The sequence below is a fragment of the Protopterus annectens genome, chromosome 5.part0, assembly GCF_019279795.1.
Source record: "Protopterus annectens isolate FY-2018-M chromosome 5.part0, PAN1.0, whole genome shotgun sequence".
NCBI lineage: Eukaryota > Metazoa > Chordata > Ceratodontiformes > Protopteridae > Protopterus > Protopterus annectens.
In genome coordinates, this window is record NC_056735.1 from 525,646,982 (window position 1) to 525,672,199 (window position 25,218).

Sequence of the window (25,218 nt, forward strand, 5' to 3'; positions counted from 1 at the left end):
GGAGTTCCACTGTGGCGACCCCTAACTGGGAAAAGCCGAAAGATACAACAACTTCCTGTAACAAACTCACACAGCAGCAATGCTTTTAAACTTTCTATACACACATTAAGTAAAAAAAAATAATAATACTAAAATCAATGATAAAGTAACAAATTATATAAAAAAACTATCACTCATGTAACCTGAACTGTAGAGTCCGACACACAGACTGCAAAAATATGTATGAGAATTACAGAATCTTAACAGTATTTATGAAACAAAACGGAATAATGTAATATGCCAAAATGCTTTGCTTTGCAGTTTTTTTGAGAAGTGCTATACCAGTACTTTGTCTTTTATGGATGAATGTGTGAAACATCTTGTTAGTTAATATTTCCTACTACTGAAGCAAGTTACTAGAATAGTTACTCCTCATTGAAAAGTTCAGTTTTAAAGTCCTGCAGCAGCAAAATAAGTTCTAGCAGGGGCAAACATCTGGGTTAGAAATAAATTCATGATTTGTCCCCTGGGAATGTGTATGGTGACAGTTAACCTAACTTGAGCTCTTTTCAGTCATGAGGCTTTGTACAACAGACTTCTTAATTAGTTGTAGTTTTCATAAACTGGAAGGGGATGTACTGGTCTGCATATGAAATAAAGCATGGCGTCCAAGAAAGGACTCTTACAAAATTGGTCCCTGCTCTTCTGAAAATGAAATTCAGTCTTTAAATAAGAAACTCAGACAAAAAATGTACATTTCTATAGCTACAGTAGGCAGCTTTCTGCATGCTTTATGACATAAAATTTATAATGCCTTACTGGTTATGAAAATTGTTACAAACTCTAAAGGAATGCTGAATTTAAGAAACAGTGTTTTTATGAAAGATAAATTATTAATGATTTAACCTTCCCCAGTAGTAAAAAGTGACTACACCCAAAGTCATACTATCTCTGGTTTAAATCAAATCAAATCATCTAATGTGCTTTTTGCCATTTTTCTAGTACTTGTCGACATAAATACTGCAGAAAGATAAGAAAAGCATAAGGGATCAAGAAAGCTCAGGTAATAAACAATTCATCCATCCCCAGAGCCTTCTTCATTCATTGGTACCTGTGATACAAGTGTTGAAATTTCTCTGCTTCCTGTGAAGAGAAAGACCTTTTGATAATAAAGACCCAACAGACTAGTCAGGTGCTTTCAACACAGCACAATGCAACAAGCAGCAGGAAAGAGCAGCTCGCCCCCAGACAAAGAATATGTTTTTGTTAGTTCTCCTTTATCTACTAGACAGCCTTCCTATCCCAGAGGCATGGAGCTCTTTGTAAAGAAGGCTTTATCTTGTTCACTCGGTGGTTAAAGACACATCATCTGCATTGGCTTCTCTCTGTTCTTTGCATTAACTAACTGAACTTCTCAGCTAAGGAAGCACTCCAGTCTTTGAAAAACTTAGCAAAACTTTTAGTCCCATGATGAACTGCTAGATAATGTAAAGCAGATTTATAAAGTTCACAAAATACCGTAAATGGACAGGCTACTAGTTATTCATGTGATAGTGATCTTAGTATGTAAAACTATCGCTGAAAACTGGACAGCAGACTAAAAATGTTAGTTATTTCCTGAGAAGCACTTACTTTTTAAGATAAAAGAACAAAGCTATGCTGGACATAAAGCACTTACAATCACCCAAAACCTGACATGAATGTATACAAGTTTAAATGTTAGTTCAAGAAATTTAGCCACAAAGTGGGGCATTCTACCAAGAAATGAAATAAAGCAAGCTGTCCAGAGTGCATAGTAAATATTTATGTCAAATTAATTAAACTGCTCTTAACATTAAAGTCTTTGACTATCTATCTTAGTTAATCATGCTTGCATTTTCCAACTGTATGTGTGCCTGTATGCAGGCCTGCTAGATCACAGTCAGATCCATGTGGTACTGATGTACTCTTTGTATTGGCAATCTTCCTGATACAGAGTACAATGTAAAGATTATAGAGTTCCCTGAAGTCACCATATGTGAAGCATAGGCTTTTTCCTTTCAAGCCTTCTTTTTAAAGAAGCATGTCTGCATTCATAACTGCTTCACTTTCCTTTGCTCATTTCCTATACTATGTGCTCCATCCTTTCCTGAAGACCTGCTCTCCATGCCTGCCTGCTTGGCCCTATTGACATATTTACATTTACTACTGCTGTTAATCTACAACTGCAACTCACGCTGTCATAAGTTTAGAATCACAGTCCAGATAGCCTGCCTAATCATGCCATGACACAATAACAACAATGATAACACTCTTTATCTATCACCCTCTTTTCAAGCAGTAACCTAAAATATCCACACATATTTTTCAGAAATGCAAACCTGCTGTAGAAATAGCAACAATGCTAACAGTAAACCTTCCTAGATCACTTGCATCTGGCAACATTGTCAAGCACGTTATCTGAAATATGGCAAAACCTGAGAAATGAAGAATGTTGCAGCTGCATTCCCATTTTACATATCGGAACAAGTCAGGTCATAAAGACAAGCCAACCTGATCTCATTACACTGAAGGAGAAATAAAACCCATTCTTAAGCAAAGATGTGTGGAATATTTACAGATATCAGTGCTTTAAGATTGGTGATAGTGCATCTTCATGGGGGGATATTAAATCAAGTAAAAAGTATCAGAAGTGAACAATAAAAAATAAATATTATTGCCCCACTGGGCCTGGGTCATAACTGAAAAGGCTTATTGTATCAGCTCACATAACTGGTTATGGTACTGCAATAAATAAAGAAATACATAAATAAACAGTAAAGGTACATTATTCATCTTACTAGCACAGAAGTAGAGGCAGAGATGGAGTATCCCTATGGAGTGTAAGTTGTCTGGATTCAGCGCCAAATGCCAGACTCACTAAAACCATTAGAGGTGATACAGGTTGTATGCAATTGTTGAAAACTGCCCTGCCTTTGGAGTGTAGAGAAACACTATTGCTTTGCTGCTGCTTGGCAGAAACTGTAGAGAGAATATTGATGCATCAGCAACAGCACAAATGCACCTTAAGATAATAAATATCTAACGTAAGTAGATACAAATGCTCATGACAGACAGTCAGCATCACTGAATGCTTGACTGAGTGAAGCAAAAAAATCAGAAGACAAAATAATCCCTCCATTTCACCAGTGAAGCTATCACAGCAGCACCCTACTGATGTACCATCACCCCTGCCTCGTTCTCTGACCCATTTAGGTGACCAGTAATTTCTTCTGCTGTGAAGTAGCAGAGTAAGAAAAGCCAGCATGGATTATTACTCCAGGAAACCACTGATGTCACTTGCTGGTTATGCCATAAAAATAACCTCAAAACCTGGGAGAGAGGGAGGGTGTAATTCAGGTGTGTGTACAGGTAAAGAAAAGCCAGGGTTATGCCATAAAAATAACCTCAAAACCTGGGAGAGAGGGAGGGGGTGATTCAGTGTGACTCTGCAAGGAAAATTAAAGCAGATGCCTGAAGTTAGAATATCAAACTCCTACTGTTCCTGGGGAAACAATAGCAGAGTCCTAATGTTCCAGAGTTAATCTATTAAAACTAGAACTTGCATATCCTACCTGTGCAAAAAAGATTAAGTCTGACCCAAGGTACCTTTGTGGAGTGCCATGGGGCTTGTCAGGTGTCTTGTTTAAACCATTAACACATCCTCTTTCAGGAAATAAATAAGCATACATAACATGGAAGGCAAAAAGTGAATAAAAAAAAAACAATACTCACTTGCTATGACTTCTATTAAGGGAATATACACAAAAGCAGGAGTGAAAACAAAAAGGGAAAGATTGGTTTGGTAGTTTCACTGGAGAAGCCATCGACTGCTGTAACTGTTAAAAGACAACCACAGCAAAACATCTTACATGGTGGGGCTAAACCATGCCCTACCAAACAGCTAGCACCTTGTTTGAGAAACAGTACTTTAAGGCCACAGTATGGACTATATGTGCACCAGCATTTCAGCACAGTGCCAGAATAAGCCCCATACCTGTATATATGGCATCTTAAGAGCATAGTACACTTTTATCTATACTAAAACAGCCTCTTCCCTTCCAAAGCAAACTCAAAAAAGTAGCACAATTTTACTTACAGTTTTTTCTGCCTTACTGGTCCTAGTTATGACTGCAATTTTACAGAATATTCACTGTTTCATACTGTGCTAGCTACCAAACAAAAACACTGCTCACCCTTTTTAGAGTTATGCATTATTGGTGTACTAAAATAACTCAAGTGTTTTTGATGTAGAGCCAAACTATTGTTGCCATGTGTAATATCTTTTGTGGTGAAATGAAAACAAATTATGTTAATTCATATGTTAAGTACTGACTTTTTTGTCTAAATATTATTTATTTTTTTAACATTTGTTTACAGGGAAATTCCGACTGGGACAGAGCCCATTTTCAGTGGAGGCCTGGGGAGAAACTCTCCAGATGCATGTCTTTGGAATGTGATTAGAAAGTGGAGCACCTGGAGTAAACCCATGTGAGCACATGGAGGACATGCAGACTCCACACAGAAGACACCCCAGCCGAGAACTGAATCTGAGCACCTATTGCTGTGCAGCAATAATGCTAACCACTGCACCGCTGTGCTGCCCAGTTTATGAATTATTTTTTCTCAAAACTTTATATGAAAATGCCTTCATAAATCAAACTGCATGAGCTATCAAATGCTTAAGTTACTTAAATTTTTACAATTTTTTAAAAATAATTATATCTAGTATGAACCTATGAACCTATGAACCTATATCACTTCTTCACTTTAACTCGTCCTTATTGTAATGAAAAACACAGCTACAAGTTCTGATAAAGCTGTACATGTATATACTACTATGAGGACTTTATTTTTGAATAACATTATTTACTTTCTTTTTAAACTGTATTTTGTAATCCTACTACCATGATGACCCCAACCTCATTTTATACTTTGATCCTGCCTCATGAATTTCCTGTGATAAGTCACCTAAATTATCCCTATAATTTACCTTAAAAAGTCATCAGTTCAGATGAGACTTTCAACAAATGAATAGTCACATTAATCCTATTATTTATTTCTACAGCTGGACTTTAATCAGTTTTAAGACTTGGGATGGGATATGGAGTTTGAATTTAGGTGAAAAATTACAGGCAGATGAACTTTAGTATATGAATAATTTAGATGATATCTCTCTTCTTACATTATTAAGTCTGGTAGAAAAAAATCTGACAGCATTATGTAAACCACAGCTAACCAGGTCAGCAATGAAATGGCTGTGCTTTATTTGCAAAATGAACATACATGCAATGTTCTGGGAGCCCATATGCCCATTGCGACATACTTGATCAATGCTCAGAATGTCAGACTGAATAAATGTCTGGCATCCTTTCATGACAACCTGGCTCAGACAAGAGAAAGAAAGCAAATGTAGCATTTCACTCACTGTATTCCTCTTCTCAAAGGTTGTTCAATCTTTAACTTATAGTTTGGAGGTGTGGAGGTTTGCCCTAAATCAGGGATGCATGGGGTCTTTTCCCCTGCGAAAAGACTTTGCTATGTTTTGTAACCTTGAGAGTGTCACTGATATGGCAAGCAAACGTCCAACATTTTTGATGTTGGGGTCAAATAATTGCAAGTTGATCAAACAAGTTAAGATTATTCATAGTGTCCCCCAATTTATTAATTCACCACAGTTGGTATAATGTATAAATAGTGCTTAGCAACAGGCAGTTAACAAAGCCCTATATCTACAGTTTCATTAACTGCAGACATAACTCAAGTGTTTTTGATGTACAGCCAAACTATTGTTGCCATGTGTAATATCTTTTGTGGTGAAATGAAAACAAATTATGTTAATTCATAACTGCTTTAATCTCAGTTTAGATGACAGTGCTGCCATTGCCAAGTATGTCAATTTAATGGCTAATTAATAAGGAATGGTTTGTCATAAATACTGACTTAACAACCATTTCCATAGTCTGCAGCTTGCCTCTCACTTTTTGTACTGCAGTTAGGAGTTAAGTGAAAGGGCTGAAATCAGCAGCAAGCCTGATTTTCCTGCTCCTTGACATTTAGGGAGTGAGATATAAAAGACTCAGCTGGTTTTCTGTATCTTCAAAAACAATGGCATATGAAGTCACTGTATCGATGCAGAAGTGGGTTACTAGTCCCTTAAAAAAGTACAACCTGAAGTGTTTCACATATCCATGTTTCAGTCATTATATATTCATATGAAATACCTCCATGTGTGACTGCCAGTTACAAACAAACAGTAGTCACACTGTAAGGTCATCAACCTCCCTACTACCACACTGCAGTTACATCTGGATATATATATATATATATATATATATATATATATATATATATATATATATATATATATGGATCTACTTCTGTAGATTGAATGCACACAAAACTGAAATTTACTTTATCGAGATGAGAAGATCACAATTTGAAAATCACGAATGTTTACAATCTCGAAAGTGGTATAAATGAAAATGCAACTGTGCATGTCAGACACCTCAAGCAGCATGTGAATGGAGATCGCAGTGTATTGACAGAAACACCTGCTCCATTTAAGCACTACATTTAACATAAAAATGTGCCTTTTTGAACGTCTTAGAATAATAAAGATCACTGTACAGTGAGGATTGGTAAGTTTACCCTTTTCTCCACTGTAGTGCATTCTCAGAGTTAGTATATACAATTTGCAGAAGGTGTGGGGGCACAGCAACCCCATGGATGTACAAGGAGGCTTTCCCCTGCAAAAATGTTAAAAATGGTTCTTTTTATGTTAAATACAGTGCTTAAATGGTACACACACACACACACACACACACACACACACACACACACACACACACACACACACACACACACACACACACACACACACACATCTATAATTACCTAAAATTACCTAAAACAGAATAAGATCAACAGGACAAATACTGACAGAAAAATATCTGAATGAATAAAAATCTAAACTGAAATAAATATAGACAAAAAATATTAATAACATCTAACCACATTCAAAAGCAATTTTTTGTAGTGGAACAAGCTCCCCTGCACTACCTGTACCCCCACACCCCCTGCATATTACATACTAAATCTGAGGTTGTATAACAGTTGAAAAAGGGCATAAACCCTTCCCTAGTATAACTTCAGTTTGGTCGATATTTTGCATTTAGATGTTTTTCAGTTTTGATTTTGTCCATTTAGATATTTTTCTATCCATAATCCCGGATCTGAAAATGCTGAAACTTTAAAATATCGAATTTTTGGAAGCTCTCGTTACATCTGTCTAACAAAGTATCTCTTCCTCAAGGTTGTGTGATCTCAGAGTTGGTATATTCAATTTATGGGGTGGGCCCACATGGGAGTGCATGGGGGCTTGACCCCCTGCTAAAGCATAGTAAAAAACATAATTATATAATAACAGTTTGTTACTTTTTACAGCTAGAGTATGTTTAGTTTCCACAGGATCTGCTTTGCGGTGATTAGGTAAAGATTTTAGCATTTTTTATCCATTATGTAGAGTTAAAGTGATAGCTCTCTGTTTATATGTATGCACCGATTTCTACTTACAGCAGTTGTAATTTTTAATTTAGTTTTCATTGTTGTTTGTAAAGTTAAAGTTGTATTAGTAAAAATTGTAAACTTTTTTGAGATATTTCTGTAGTGAACTTCTCTCCTGTCCTTAGCTTAGTTTGTATCGTAACGGTAAGCATTTTTTTTTTATTGTTTAACCTGCAGCACCTTAAAGGCATCGACTCCTATTTATAGCTTTCAGGCATTTTGGTATTTCAACCTTCATGATTCTGAAGTGTCAGTGTAATAAACGTTCAGGATTATGGTCCTGATTTTGTGTAGTTCTGCATTATGAGAATTCAAAATTACAAAGTAAATCCATATATATATATATATATAGAGAGAGAGAGAGAGAGAGAGAGATGTAGATATAGATATAGATAGAGTAGATATAGATTCAGATAGCTATATCCTTAACTAATCATCAAAACTGCAGAACCTGCTGCAAGGAAATCTCAGCATTATGCTACATCATATTTTATTGTTTCTGGAAAACAGTTAATGATTGCTATAAGAAAAATAATACTCTATAAAGTAGGTGTTGCAGAAAAATAGCTTACAATCCATGAGCATTGTAGGCCTAAAACCACAGGCTAAGAACCTCCTCACCATGGAAGGTCCATTATTTCCCATAATCACACACTGAAGGGCATTATTTTGCTAAAGAAATTGGATTTATATATATATTTTTTCAGACTGATTTTATACAGTATCTGTGTGTTTTTGGTGCACATGAGGAAAAGAATCTGTTTTTAGTCTTTTTTATATGGGAACCAAATTATACAAAGAATCACAAAACACAGCTCCAGAAATGTGCTTGCAGAATTGGTGGAGTCACACAATCCAAAGTCCCCCCAACCAAGGAAGAGAGGGAGACATCACACCTAGATGATGGAAAAAAATGTTAAACTATTACAAATGAATTTGGTGACTTTAAAATTTATAATTTTAGCCATTTACTTGTTACTGTGGAACATGCTAATTTATTTGAAAAGGGGTTGACATTTGTACCTACAAAAAAGGCCGATAGTACTAGGTCTATTGTGGATATCAAACTGTTTATTAAGAAAGCTGAACTTGGGTGGTCTTTTTTCAATGCAGAACATACTGACTTCCAACAAGAACTTAAGAGGAGTAATATCTATAACCCCCCTTTACACCTGGTCATTTCTCTCTTTGAGAAATTATGTAAGTATGACATTCATGATATACTGAGGAACAACAAAAGATCATTACAATTCAATTTAACAGATGATGAATTGAGGTTGTTGACCAATATATCTAAAAATAAAGAGGTACAGTTAATGAGACCAGACAAGGAGGTGGGTTTGTTATGAATACATTAGATTATAATATGAAAATGGAGATATTGTTACTTACTAATCTGTATGAAGAGTCATCTAGGAACCAGTCAAACACAGCTTACAGTAAAATTGATTGGATTTTGTATGATATACTGATGCAAGAACAGATAAAATCAGTACAGCATAATTTGAAACACCCTAGACTTTCAGGTATTTTCAGGATCCCAAAAATTCATAAAAATCTTATGGATCTACAATTAAGACCAATTGCTGATGCTAAGGGGTCCAAAACCTCTGGCATGGTGAATTTCATTGATATTACCTTAAAGGGGATGTTGGAAAATGAATTACATATTTATAAAGATTTGTGGGACTTCCGCAGGAAGGTTAGACATGAACTCTATGCAGATGAATTGATCTGGGTAACAATTGATGTTAAAGATCTCTTTTCTGTGGTCCCACATCATGTTGGAACTGAATGGTTTTTGAAGTATTTGATAGAAAATACGTCCATAGACATGAAGATGACTGATGTACTCAGAGTTTATACTGAGCTGATTTTAGAAAACAATTTTATATACTTTGATGGGATGATAAAAAAACAGAAGACCAGGGTAGCTGTCAGTTCTAATTGTGCCCCAGTGTCTGCAAATATAGTAATGGCTTATTGGGAGCACTGTTATATATTTAATTTGAGATACAAAAGGGGCATGAACTCTATGTGGCTGCTACCTTGATGATTTGGCCATCTTTTGAAAGGACACTGAAAAAAAATGAATGCAATTTTTTGAGTACATCAATACTACTACTCCATTTTTTTAGATTTATTATGGAATATTCAACTACCACTCTAAATTATTTGGATGTCTAGATTACTAAGGATGTTGCTAATTCGAGATTTGTTTTGAATATTTATATTAAGCTCACTTACTCAAATACTTTATTACATTTTGATAGTTGTCACCCCCAGCATCAAAAGAAAGCCATGGTAAAAGGTCAGTTGGTTAAGTAATGTTGAATGATTTGGATCCTGTTTTATTTCAAGAAGAAACTGATAAGTTGTGGTCTATGCTTAGAAGAAGAAGTTACCCAGAGAACTTTCTTGGTAACATTTTTATAAGGGGTTGACATAAAACAAGTGAATGGGTTGTATTTTCCTCTCTTAAGATAATCAGTAGTCTCTCCCCCTAAGGTAGACCCGAATATCAGTAAAAAGAGCAAGTGACTATAACCATATTTTAAGACTCACTTACAATTTGTACAGTTCATATAATAAGAAAGAATTGAAAAGTGTTTGAATTAGGATGGATAAATCAAGAGGCCATTGGCAACAATCCCCATATAGTTTTAGGAGGGATTGCTGTTTTAAAAACTATATTGAACGAATGGGAGACACAAGTAATACCTGTTCACAACTTGGTGTTACCAGGAAGAAACTTTTAGATGTGGTAGATGTCCCCAGTGTCCTCTTTTATTAGAAAGCAATGGTATTAAAGTAAAGGGTTTATGACTATGTTAAATTGGGTGTTAACAGGAATTCCAAGGCAGTTATATACATTGCTATATATCATATGTGTTTTAAATTTTATGTAGCGAAAACCAAGAGATTTTTCAAAGATAGGATATATAAACATATGTATGGTGGAAGCGTTGTTACCTCACAGCAAGAGGTTCTCCTGTTCAATTCTCGGTGTGGCTTGGGAGTGCCTTCTGTGTGGAGTCTGTATGTCCTCCTCACAGTTGGGCAGCGTTCGAAAGACATGCGTGCATAAATGGGCATGCCTTCGTTGAAGGTTGGGCATCGAAGCTGGCACCTCGGCATTGCATAAAAATCTACTGCCAATCATTTGCGGACTGGAGTTCCGCTGTGGCAACCCCTTACCGGGAAAAGCCGAAAGACAAACAACAACATGCTGTCAAAAAACAAATTCAGACAAGTGTCCTTTGGAAGCATATCCAGCAGAACGGAGGACATGTATTTAAGTTCTTCCGGTTAAACACTGTGGGACCAGATTTAAGGGGTGAACCATGGAAATATAAGCTTGAAGCGAAAGAGCTGTTCTGGCAGATCAAATTATTTGCTGCCTGATCTAATGTTCTTAATGACACTTTCTCTATTTTACCCTTTTTAAATTTGAAATCTATAGGTTATGGTGTGTAATTCATTGTATGTGTGTAGTTACAATATTTTTCATATTAAATATTTAATTGAGAAGTGGTTCTTGTGCTACAAATAATATTGGGTGGGTTTTTATTTTCTTACATATTAAAGTTCATTTTATATTTGACTTGTAATTATATGGCACTGTCACTTTAAATGTTTGAAAAGTTCAATGAAGTTCAGCACTTCCTATTTTAAGTTTATAAAGGGAAGTGATGTTTTATCCAGTTTTTTTATCTCTGAAGAAGTTCTGTTGCAATGTATTGGGATGAAAACACTTAGAATTTTTCATTAAATGGTTGTTTGATTTTAGTTGTAGTACCGTTTCTCTTTCCTGAGTTCCAGCCATTTGTTGGTTTCTTTATTATTGGTGTTTATGCTGATGTTGCAAGCAGCTTGCAGATCTAGTTGCGAGGCAATTTTCTGGAGTTTTGGTTCTTTTTTTTATATGTTTACTTAGGAATGCTTGAAGCACTTTAGGGATAGCTTCTGTTTGCAAGTATTTACTAATTTGAAAAATGAAAGTAGTTTATCTTTGTTTTAAATATGTAATTTAACTTGCACTGTCTTGACTGTAGATTTCTGATTTAAACTGTTTGGATTGAAAACTTTGTTTACAAACTTAATTATGGTGACAAGTGAATATTTAGCGCAGAAATTTACCACTGATAACAATGTATAAGCATAGTGTGCAGTTTTGATGAGGTTAGGAAAATAAATATGCAGCATAGTATGTAAGCAGAAAAGTTACCAGTATTCTATCTCAGCTGTGTTAGCTCTAAGATTGAATTGGAACAGAGTAATTGGGCATACTAAAATAATGGTGTTAACTGCTGCAACCCATGAATCCTACAAATTAACCATAATTGCAACATATCCTCACAGCATATCAGCTGACTTTCAATGCTTTCTTGATACTCTGTCAACCTTTTAAGTAAAAAATGTTACTTAAAAGGTTTCACTGAGGAGGGCGTGCTTTTTTTTTCAGATTAGGTTTTCTGTCTCATATTCTTTAATGAGCATTTGACAATAGTGTTCTTTAAGTGCCTGGGTTAATATGTGTTTTATGTATGTTCATTGTGACCATTCGAATAACTAATACAGAATCTCCTGCCTCAAACACAGTCAAACATTATCATACTTGTTTTGAATATATCAATCAAAAAGCAACTGTGAATAATTCTCTGTGGCCTGAAGCCTCTTGCACAAAGCTTTTCTATACATAACCCAAACTTCACCCACAGCAGAAAGGAATTTGGTATGTTTGTACTATTGAAAATGAGGAAAAATCACAGTGTTAGACTATTATTTTCTATTATACCATGATGGAAATGTTAAATGGATTTAAAACCCATTTAACATAAAAAGCAACGGAGATCTTGCTTTCTCCTCAGAACTGCGATGCCAGACATCGCCATTATTTAAGAAAAGTTATTGCTATAAAAGTTGACCATGCTGATGGAGAGTACTGGCAACATTCCATTCAAAATAGGAGACAGAATGCATTGGATAGTAGTGAAGCAGAATCACATTTTCTATAAACTTGATACTATGTTATATTATTTGACTTCATTGCAATAAAGAGGTGTATTTACACTATTGCAGTGTAAAAAGTGAGCATTTGAATTAAAAGTGAATGGCTGGCAATTAGTTCAAAACATCAAAGATTATAACAGTTACAAGGAATGACAAAAGGGAGATGATCTTATTGGGCATTATTAGAGCACGTTCACTGGCCATTTCATGGAAAGTAAAACACGTCTATTTAGATTATACAAATTAATGTTCCTGAACACCTCTAAAGTTAGAAAAATTTACTAGAAATATTGAAATCAATCAAATGTCTCTAATCTTAATGAGAGTAAGAAAAATAATTTTAAAATCTTCCAAAACTGCATCTTTATTTTAGAAAGTCTTTTCACAGATACATTTTCCATGGATTATCATTACACCATATAAGATTACCAAACTCTATAAAGTAGGAGATTCTAAATGTTGGAAATGTAACAAGTTCAAAAAAGAAGACTGGCAGCATGTGTTTTGAAACTGTGAAATACTAAATGAGTTTGAGTCAAAATTCAAATAAAAAAGTATAGTGGTCCAATAGTTGCAATTTATCTAACTTGATATTAAGCAATAATACAATCCCTGGATACGTACAATGATCTCAGTACCCTTTTTCACAAGCTTCAGTGTCCTCCAAATGCTGCATTGACTGCAATAGCTGTACTTTAAATAAACTCTTGCATTCACACATACACACACACACACACACACACACCTTAATTTTGAGGAAAGGCTGGTAATTTTATATAACAATATAACCTTTCCTAGCTTTCATAGAAATAAACTATCACCGTCCCATATGGACAGACTAGGACCTCTCCAGTTACCATTTCACTTTCTTAATAAGTCAGATGATTATAAAAGAAAATTATAGTAAACACAGAACAGTCTGGTCAATGGAGGTAGATCCCTGCAGCTTGTCACTATTTTGCAATAAATTCCACTTATCAATGAAAAGGCACTACTTTCCCTAAACTACCAGGGAGTATAAAATTCTAGTCATTTGTACCAGGTACTAATGTGGACTTGTAGTTTGAACAGCAGCGAGAAAAGGCTACCTTAGACAATAAATATTCTTTCTGCAAAGTCATAGATAATGCTTTTGTGAAATTGAGCTTATAGTCTAACACTTAATGACAACTAGCTATTCTAAATTAATAAGCAGAGTAGGCAGGTGTGTTGAAGTACAAATTAGCAGGCTTAGAGGACATACACTGGGTGTGGGGTGTAGGGAAGATTTAACAGGAAAATGCCACTGAAAATGAGGCCACCATCTTGTTGTGCAAATAATATGGCACAAACCTTCAGTTTTGGAAATAAGAACATGGTTTTCATGAAAATGTTTGCATGTTAAAGCTGCAACAATAAGGGAATCCACATGTTGCAGCAGTATACAATGGGTGCCACTGTCTCTGAAGAGGGCTCACTGTTATAAAACAAGAAAATATAGTGATCGGGATGCAAACTGCATTAAGGTGTTATATTTCATCCCATTCCCTATTATTTTACAGGTTTCTGTAGGTTAGGTCTTGTGTTGTTACCAGACAGTCATGTTATTTTTGTTGTAACTGTTAGCACAGGCCCATCTCACATGGGCCATTGCTAAGTCAGTACACTTGTCTGATTATGAAATTAATATAAAACATTTTTTTTTTACTTTACTTTGCTCATATAAAACACCAGCTCTGTTGTATCAGTTTTATCACCCTTCCTATAATGTCTTAACTACATTTCAAGTTTCCACTGTGATTTTCAGAAATATAGGAAAAAGCAAATGTACTGAATATCATGGTATTTCAGCTAGCCTGCATATATGCAATAAAATATTTCACTATTCAACAAAGTTAAGTTTTCCTCAACAGAATAATTCATCATCTGGACACAGTGCTCATGGCTTGACCCAATCTGAAATGAATCCAGTTGCATTGTATCCAGATGCCAGACTTTTTGTGATTCATTTGTGATCGATACTCTAGTGTGTGTATCACAAATGTACATTTTGTTTGATTTCTTTTTAAAGACTGAGATTGCATTGTTTCAGAGAATGCACTTTTCTCTGACATGCAGTGATCTCAGAGAGAATATATTTAAGTTGCAGTAGTGTAGGAAGTGTAGCTCTCATGTTGGCAGTTAGTTCAGAGGATTAAAAGTCTGAGCTGCTAACAAGCTGCTTCCTGTAGTCTGGGGTACAGGGTTTGATTCTTTTCACCTCCATGTACCTACTATGAAACTCAGAAAAAGTCATTTAACCAGGCAGTGATTCTGAGTCACCCTTGAATAAGGACACCTTTGTACAGTGGGCTTCTAAAGTTAACACATGAATGAAATATGGGGATTGTAATCAATGATATTTTAAGAGAGAAACAGTTTCAGTTTCAGTTGTCAGTGTTTTGCTCTGTGTCTTATACTTACTGCTCTGATTTGTGCATGTTGATCACAAATGCACTGGACTTTAGTCATGGAAGCTTTGGCATCCCTGACTATACACTTAATGCTTTCTACTGCCCGTGAAAGTGATTTTGGCTACAGAATTGCATGAGAACACTGTAAGTGATAAGGAGGGTCATGAGATGTTTAGTGAATGGAATTAGAAACCATGATGTAACACTAACAAGCAGATAAGTGATATGAGCTGTCAGTTGGCTTTGCCGTGCAGTGGACACTCATTGGTCGATATTATGTTCCTATGTTCTTCAACTGAATTGTGTGCCAATTTTGAAAACAAAGATTCAGGTTTTCAAGTTTTTACAATTTTGCTTTGTTTTGTTTTCTATTATATGGTCACCTTCATGCCTTTTCAGTTCCTTGCCAAGGGATTACTTTGTTTTTTTAATAAATTATGTATAACATAGTGAAATTATAGTTTAGCACCAATTGAAGATTATTTGAGAAAACATCTGGAATACCTATAGTTGCTTACTTTAAATTCAGTCCCAAAGTAAATCAATTTTTGGTATAATTTAATAAGAGGATCAGAAATAAATTCTCGGTAATAGTGTCCAGATACTCTAGATTGTGGCAAAGAAGCTATTAAGTGTACAGGGGTCTTACTGCCATTTTGAAAGGTTAAGAGGAAATCAAAAACAGGATTGTTTGCCCATCTTTGGTATAAATTAATAATTTCACTAAAAATGGATGACAGGATCTCCAGTTAAATTGTTAGTAACCTTTATGGAGATCTTCATTAAGAGAAGGGCACCTTGATTCTAATGGTGCTGGAAGACTGGTGAGTTATTACCAATTCCTATCTGCCAATATCTGTCTGGAAAATTTCTTCTAAATTTGCTACTAAGTCTTAGAAATGTAGCATCTTATCTGGAAATGTGTTCACAAGTACTTCTGCAGTTGAATAAAGTATGGGGCAATATATTCTGGGGTGTTTGAGTTACTGATGGAGATGTAAGAATGTGAATTTAGGGACATGAACACATATTATGGACTTGTCTCAGAGTACACGAATACTCTGGATTTGAGCAATGGACTTCGGCCTGAGTATAACATTCGCAGAGGCATATGAAGCAGGGCATATATAAAGACATAGGTTCATTTAGTATTCAGCTTGTTAAATAAAATAAAATGACAACCCATTCAGCTTAGGTGTTGAAACAACAACATAAATGCAGTACCTTTAGTTATTTCTCATGAACATAATTTAGTCAAAATATCTCCTCCTTGGTATAGGCTGTCTTTTGAAAAAAAAAAAAGAAAGTCCAAGGCTACAGGCCTGTTCAAGACACAACTAAAAAGAATACCTTCCACAGGTACAACCCACATGTTAGCCCTGACTGGGTGTTCATTCTAGTCTTCTTGAGATAATCCTTTAGGTGAAGAATTACTTTCATGAATTTAGCCCTCCAGGCTATATCCCTTTATGCTCTAGTAACTGGTGGTTAAGGTATAGTGATCTAATTTCTCTAACATTATTCCCACACTCTGGTTAATAGCTTGAGTACACATTTAAAGGTCTATACACATTTCCCTTAACCAACATGTTTACACCAGGAAAATGGAAATAACATCTTTTGAATCTTTATTTGGTATTCTTGGCTTCCAAAAAGCTATTGTTTATCACGTGAAGCCTTCTGTTTTAACCAATTAAAATATGTGCATTACATATTACAAGAACTGGCTGGCAGTGAATCAGACTCTCATGAAATTATCAAGACCATGATTTATTAGTAACTGTTCACCATGACAGCAGTGAATAGACTGTTACCCAATTTAGCATTGTTGCTTGAGGAAGAATTTTTCAAATGTTACAATTTACTGTTGTTAGAAAGTACTGCTTTATAGTGTTATATTTAAATGATAACTATTCCTAGCTCTGTTTTATGTTAATGTATTTGTTTATTTTTCAACTTTTTTGATTTTAAAAGACGTTATTTAGCATGCTTGATATTTCTGCTTATTATACATTTGTAAGCTTTAATACAGGTTCAAAAATACCTATATTAAATCAGCTGTAGTAATAATCAAATACTTCACTTTGTTTAAACTGGATATATACTTCTTTTATTGATCCACTGAGGGGCTCAAGTACCTAGAGTCACACCATGCAGTAAATCAAATACTAACAGGTTTATTCATTGATGTAGTACAAAGATGTGTTAAAAGAAGGGATCTAAGATTATAAGAAATGTAAAGGCTGTAAATATCTAAAGATAATAGACATATAGTAACCAATGGAAAAATAAGTATTATAATTCCCAACGTGTGACATATTTCAGCAAGTCTGTAGTTTATATGTTTTTTTTTACATTTCTATGAAACAGCATGTGCTGAAAACATTAATTAGTCAGAATATTAGAAAATCTTAATGCTATGAAGAGGTAGGATATAAGGAGTTCAGTGATAAAGCACATACTGAGTGAACATAATGACGGAATGTAAGTAACTAGGAGGGCTAATCTGCATCAGGACAGAAAAAGAAACTAACAAAGGAAGGGAAATGGGACTATTAAAATATGGGGTACAGTATATCTCATGACTTGATGCTTTAATACTGAATGATTACATGATGATTTAGGGCTAATGAATTTGTAGCAGGAACAGTTATAAATATGTATATTTTTGTTGTCTGACCAATCACTGTGAAGTTATTTATCACAGAATATTGCAACCAGGATATATAAATGGTTAGTGCATTGCGCAAAATATCATACAGGTGGAAGGAATCAAAACATGTACCCGTTGCTACAAGAAGTAGCTCATTAATAGTTTAGAGCCTTAATCCCCTGTGCTAACTGCCAGACTTCCTCCATGTATTGCAGTATCGTGTCAATTAATTTGTTTAGGTTTTGCAAGTCATATGCCTGTGCACTCACAGTATGGTATGACCAAACAGTGATCAAAATATCATGGTGTGCAGTGAATGTTAATGAGTGCATAATGATATGTAAATAAGGAATCCCATGCAAATCAGCCAAACATATTTTACAAATAAAGGAATACAAATGGTGGACTGATTCAGAAATGTATACAAGTAGTGTATGGTGGTTCATTCCCATTCTGAATGCCAAGATACATGATGTTCATGACAGGAACCATGTTAGGAATATGGACAGTAGTAGCATAGCAGTATGTGCTGGGAGCCACCATTACAGACAGTCCTTGTAGTATTACACATGTCAGCCATCCAAGCCAGTGGAGGAGGCACAAACACCAATAGATTGTGAGCTGTTTCTGAGTGGACAGATCAAGTCAAACTGTGTCACTGACTAAAAGAATTGTAAAGTATGCATGGAATGCCCATTCTTGTGGATAGAAAGGTGTACATCAACTTAAGCATTTTAGTCACAAAGACCTTCCAGCTAGCTGAGATGGACATATTATGGACAACACAGGCATATGTCTACTTTGTGATTCTGAGCTAGTCAATTAAGCACACAGTGATAATCACAAAGACATTGCAGGGTAAAATGGAACTCAGAACAGCAAAACAACCATCAAACTCCTCCAGTGAACCAAAACAGCTGTTAGATAGTAAAATGCAGCCAAAAGAAACCTTTCACAGTAAGAAACTGTTTGCTGAATATAAAAATACACAAAGGGACCAGAATCAGGTACACTAATATAATATATTTTAATCAATCTAAGTGCTTTTGTCATTGTCTAAAGACTTCATCAGAGATATTAAATCACTTAAACTGCAAGTCATTGTATACAAGCCTATATCCAATAACTATTCATCAAGAAAATAATTCAAACTTTTAAAGTAACATGTCGATAAAACTAAAAACAAAAGCCTATATTTAATACATAAATATATTTGTATCAAAGTGTAACAATTAACAATCAAATGTTGTCACAGTGGTTAAGGTATTCACCTCAGACACAAGGTGCAGTATCTGATTCCCACATGGGGTACAAATATACCAAGAGCCAAAAATATTAAATGTCTTTAAGTACAGATGATTAGTCTAACAAAGTGGATCTATACTTTAGAACACTGTTAAGAGAAAGTATTTCATTCAGTCCTGGATTAATAGTAGCATTAAGTCTTATTTGCCATTTTATCGTTTTTTTTTTTCTAGTAGCAGTTCACCATTGCCTCCTCATTCTGAAACATAAACTCTATACATCACAAAACATAAAAATTTATAGAAAATAAAACATTTGAGTGTGTGCTTATAGAGTTGATCAATTTAGATTTTTTGATCTCATAAGTATGTTCATATGTATATTTTTTAACGCCCTAATAGTTTTGCCTATATAGAATGCAGGGCATGCTGTACATGTTGTAATGTAAACTATCATCTTAGTGTCGCAATGACAAACCCCTGGACATGGTATTGTTTTGTCAAAACCTTCAGCTGTCATGTATGGCCCATCATTGATGAATCTATAGTATTTACAACTGCCACACTTAGTCATCTTTGAACAGCTATGATACTTGTCCTGACTACTAGTTTTTTTCAAAAATATTTCTCAGATTGTCACCTTTTTGTAGGTAATCTTAAGGACACAGTGATCCCTTGTCACTTTGAGGAGGTGGGAGACATGTATTATACACATGTTGTTTCATCTGGTCTAAAGGGCCTGCAATACAGTATAAGGAAGGACTTCTGCTCCCAGAAATGCCAGGGGGTCTGTGTTTATATTGTCACACAAAGCACCAGCCAGTATACTTTAAAACAGCCTGGTGAGAACTGGCTAAGAAGAGTAGATGAGAGAGCAAACCGATTCATAGATGGCCTGAGTGTAGCCACTTCACTTCACTCCAAGACTCTCTCATGGCCAGGGACTGCATGGCCTACAGACGCAGAACAGATGGTTGCTGCAATTTGTCTTATGGAGATACCTATGGAGGCAGCATTTGCTACCAGAGATCTCAGATGTCTGTCATGCACTGATGAGATGGTATGCTCAGCCTGTACCTCTACAGGAGCCACTGTAATAACTAATGTGGGTGAACCCTCCCCGTAGTGTTGGAGACAGTGTCATCGGACTGTGCCAGTTGCATGTTGCCATCATTGTCAACCACAGGTGCTCTTCTAATATCAGATCTAGGTTATCCTGTTGTGATAGACCCTCCAACAGGGGACCTATGAAAGCAGAACACATATGATACCACTGTCAGGCCATGCACATACATCCTCATAAGCCCATGTGACATGCATATTGATACACATGAAAATATCACTATAGCATACATTTTCGAATGTGTCTTACCATACAGCTTGTTACAATTGCAAAGCAGTGGTACCTGGCAGGATAGAAATGCAGGTGAGTCTTGGTCAATCCTTCATTTCAAACATACAGTGCTGTGTGCTGTATTGTACTGTAATGGACATTACTAACTTGATGCTTTCTATACTGACAGAAAGGCGCTTGGTGAAGTCTGTCTCCTACATCCAAGCCACCCCAGTTATTTGGGGCCTCTCTGTGCACAAGTGTCTGACAACAAAATCTCTACAACCTCAGTGAACCACTTCTGTGTTGTTGGCCCATCCCCTTGTGATAGACCCATCTCTTGCAATGTCCCATGATTTTCCTTTGCATAGAATATCATATCCATGACCGTTCATCACACCATTTGGAGAGATCTATTATGGTCATCCACTGCATTGATTTCTTGCACTAGTTCCTGACAAATACAGTTTTGATAATGCTTGTCTGTAACACCTATATGCCAGGAAGGTGCATGTCATGTCTGTTGGAGTACCTGAGTACCACAGCAGCACTTCATTCTCCTGGTCAGTGAACCTTTCAAGGAACTGCCTCCTACAAATAACCCTGGCAGTATCTGTTCACCTGAGGGCAAAACATGTCAGTTAGTAGGTTTGTATGCAATGCTGTGGCAGGCACATGGTTATATCCATGACCTTTCCCTTATTCATCTGGTTACCATCTCAGTTAATGCTATGCTCATGCCCCCTTTATACTTCTAATTAACAGCTGTGGTTAGTGCTATGCACAACCTCAACCCCCCCTTCCTGATTTATGTACCTAAGGCCCTGGAACCACATAAACCTGCAGCATGTTCGTGTGTTCAAAGTTTGATCCTCCCAACCACAAGAAGATGGTACTATGTCATTCCAGGTTCATGGGGTTCTCGTTGTACATATGCCATGCTATCTGCCTAAATCTCTGTGACTTCCAGCATAGGGTTTGCTGTTGTTACTGAGATATTTTACCAACCAGGACTCCTGCCCTAACTCTATAAAGCTCTGCATCTACAGAAGCTTTAGTCTATTTCCTCTATTTCAAAGTTGATTGTTGTGCATGGCATTGCAGAAAATGGCACCAGTAGATTGTATCACACTATTATGAATAAGTTAGTGAAGCTGTTATTCTAATGAATCTAGATAGTGCTAGTTCCTGTGAATCACTGCCTTTTGAGTGGCCACGGCTGCCTCAGCTACTAGACAAAGCAGGGTTCCTGCATACTGTGCCAGGGGGACTAGTATTTTCCCATTCGTCCTCCACAGAAACTACAAGGTGCACTTCCTGAGTTAGTATTATGGCTCTTTGACTAAAGTAGATGCTTGGCATGAACTGGGACAGGAGTTAAGCAATATTACTGATATTACCTACTAAGTAGAGCAGTGTCATCACTGCTGTATTGATCTGAGAGGCAGTGCTACCCTGAATTACCCTGACTGGGAGGCAGAGGTTCAGGAGAGACAGGCATTATTTTTGTGGTGTTATACTACTATGTTTTAAAATGCACATGGATTCTTAACAGTATATGCTTTCCATTACAACTGCAGAACATTGCCTGAACATGTCTGGGTGTATCACAGCAACATGTAACTGTGATCATGGTTGTTGCAACATTTATGAAATAATTTCTTCTCATTGTGTCATACCTCTGCAGGTCCAGTTGAGGAAGAGGGCAAAGAATGACTGAAGTCACCTTCAACTCTACCCAGAGATGTAAGAAGGTGGCTTCTCCAGGTGCAAGCTGTGGTGTTTGTGGTACTAGTTTAGTAATCAGCTTGTTACAGGTTTTGTGAGCAGCTTGATACAGTTGCAGTAGGATAGAAGTATTTTTTTATTTTTGCTCCTCAACTTTAAGTTGAAGTAGTATCAGTTTATTGGTCTGCAGAGGGCATCTTATGAGTTAATTCCACCACTCATTGACTCTAATGCTAGTTCACCAGTCTGCACTGAATTTGTAGGATTTTGGGGTGCAAGACATCAAGGATTCTCATAGGTCCCAGGCCAGACTTCACATGAGGAGAATTCAAATGTACCTCAGATTAGTCTATTCAGCATCTGTAACCTTTGTCCTTTCAGATTCCACTTCTGGGATTTGCAAAGAGGAAGGTTCTGTGTGTAAGTGTGTCTGTGGGGGTGCACTAGTTCTTTTGCAATCCATGCCCTTCCCCATCCCTTCCATCCCCCTAAATTTGACCACTACAAATGTATCAGACTTAGTGTGGTTTCCAAAGGGGTGAAAGTGTAAGCTCTGTGAAATCCTCAGGACAGAAAGAAGCACTTTAATATCACAGAGATGTTGGTGGTGATCAAGCTCAGAAAGCCTTAAATCATCTCTTGTCCCCAGGACCTCTAAAATTTTTCACAAACAGCACCATGGTGATGTAGTACATAAACTAATAAGGGGTTACGAGAACTTACCCTCTTTGCAGACTTGCAGTGATATTATGAAAAACAGCAACTCAGATCATTTGATTCTTCAGGCTTCATACATTCCATCAGAACAAACTTGATTGCAGGCAAGGTCAGCAGGACTTGAAAAGACCCTCACATATAGCATCTTCATCCTAGGGTCTTCCAAGAATTAATCCAGCTATGGGGACCACCTCAAGTAGAACTGTTTGCCTCCTTTCAGAACAGACAGCTAAAGACGTTCTGCTTCAAGACGCCTTGTTAACAGTCCCAGAAGACAGATTTTTTCTCATTCCCATTTACAGGAATGTTCGGTACTTTTCCTTTATTGGGGCAACACTTCTAATGCATTGGCATGTGCATGCAATGATCGCACAGCGGTTAACCCTGAAGGGGTTGTTTATGCCTAAAACACTTCCTACACTTCCTCTTAACATTCATGGCTCTTTACGGCATCCTCACTGTTTGGGTCCAATTTCTTTAACCAAGCAATTTATCAATTAATTAAGTAGCTAAGAAAAGGAATTAACAAGCAGCACTAATATTGCCAAAGTTTAATTTTTCTCCCATGGTATATTGATCAGTTACTTGTGATTCTTATTTATGTTCATATTTTCAGAACTAAGAAACCGACATTCTGCTGAACATTACATGTGAAATGCCATACTGGGAGACTGACAACTGCCATTTATATCAACACTATATTGGTGACAGTGACTTCTGTGTGGCAGCGGGTGAAACCCTAGAGATTGAAGAAAACTCATTTACACGGTAATAACACATTTTCAGTTCTCCGCAAATGCCTTAACATGCACTCAAGACAGGAAGTTGTCACAGTTAAAAGCATACATATTGTTACAACAGCTGTTAAACATAACTTGGGAACAACAACCTAGACATGACTACTTAGGAAAGCTTAGTAAAAAAATATTTAACTCTGGGCTTGCCTGTGTTATAAATTAGTATTTATGGAAACACTACAAATCCACCATTAATTGCTGTGGAATACTGTTTGATGAAAATACTGCTGGTTGTACACAGTTTTGATTGTTGTCCCATGTTTTAAGTTGAGGTTTCATACTGTGCTCTGGTATACAGATATGTATGTAGCTGCTAGCTGATATTTCCACACCATGTGTGCGGTAATTCTTTAAAAACTATGTGTTCTCATTAAGAGACATGGGTGATCATTGTGTGTGTGTGTGTGTGTGTGTGTGTGTGTGTGTGTGTGTGTGTGTGTGTGTGTGTGTGTGTGTGTGTGTGCTAGCGCATTAGAAGTGTTGCCCCGATAACGGAAAAGTACCGAATGTTCTTGTATGCCTTTCTACCCTTCTTCTGATATTCAGGGTTCTTCTGAATATTCAGAAGGACTCACTAAAAGATTGTTGTGGTGGCTTCTTTTTGGCCCAGGCAACAGGGGATCTCTCTTCTTTTTTGATCAATTTTTGGTCAAGTGCCATCACCTCAGGCTTCCCCACAAACTGGATTTAGTCATGCAAAACTGGGGCTGCTTGATATACCCTATCCTGAAAACTATTCAACTAACTGCTAGGATTGTAGAGTTTTGACACTTTTTAGGCACTTTTTTTTCTGAGGATGGGCAATAGGTGCTAAAATGTAGATAAAAAATGCTACTAAAAGCATATATGTGCATGTGCAAAAGGTTTTGTAGTTTGTGTCAGTAAAAGAAATAGGACCCTGTGCAAGCACCATTCACCTGTGCTTTTTTTGGCCCATTCTGCTTACCTGCCCTTTGATCCTCTCCTTTCTAACCTTAACTCGCAATGGCTGTGTCCATGTACTAACGCTGGCTGAATCTACTTATATCATAACTAACCTTTTTTCTACATTTAAACACTGTTGTCAAAACACTGTTGTCAAAAATGTCCTTTTGTCTTCTTCCTTCTATTCTATATCCCTAATTTGTAAGTCATTCTCTCATGGCTCTCTTTTTGTTATGTAATGTAAATAAGCTAGACTCGTATGACTTTTCATACCATGTATAACTAAATGCATTTTTTTTAATATCCCTTTATGTCTATATTTACACATGCATATTAAGCTGTATCTATCTGCTGTGGTGCTTTTCTCCCTGGGCCTCTACTGAAAATGGACATATATCCAGCTAGACTAGCCCGGTCAACAAATGTAAAATAAAATAAAATAAATAAATAAATTAAAGTTAAACAGTTTTTTGAAAGTGGCGCTGCATATTTGCCTAGAAAAATTAGCTTATCCTTGAGATGTTAACGATATGCTTGAAAAACTTGTTCTTTCTCCTTTTGAACCAGCTCATCTGGCTGATTTGAAGTTTTTAACATGGAAGACTGTTTGACTCATTGCCCTGACATCTTCTAGGTGAGTATCTGAATTGCAAGTACTTATGGAGAGTCAACGTCATTTTCCACAAGGACAGGGTTTCTTCAAGAACTAGTCTTTTTTTTTTTATGTTATGCTTAAAGTGGTCTCATGGCTTACATAAAGCCAGATTATTCAGCTCCTTGTCTTCTCTCCTGAAAATAATAATAAAGGAGAAAA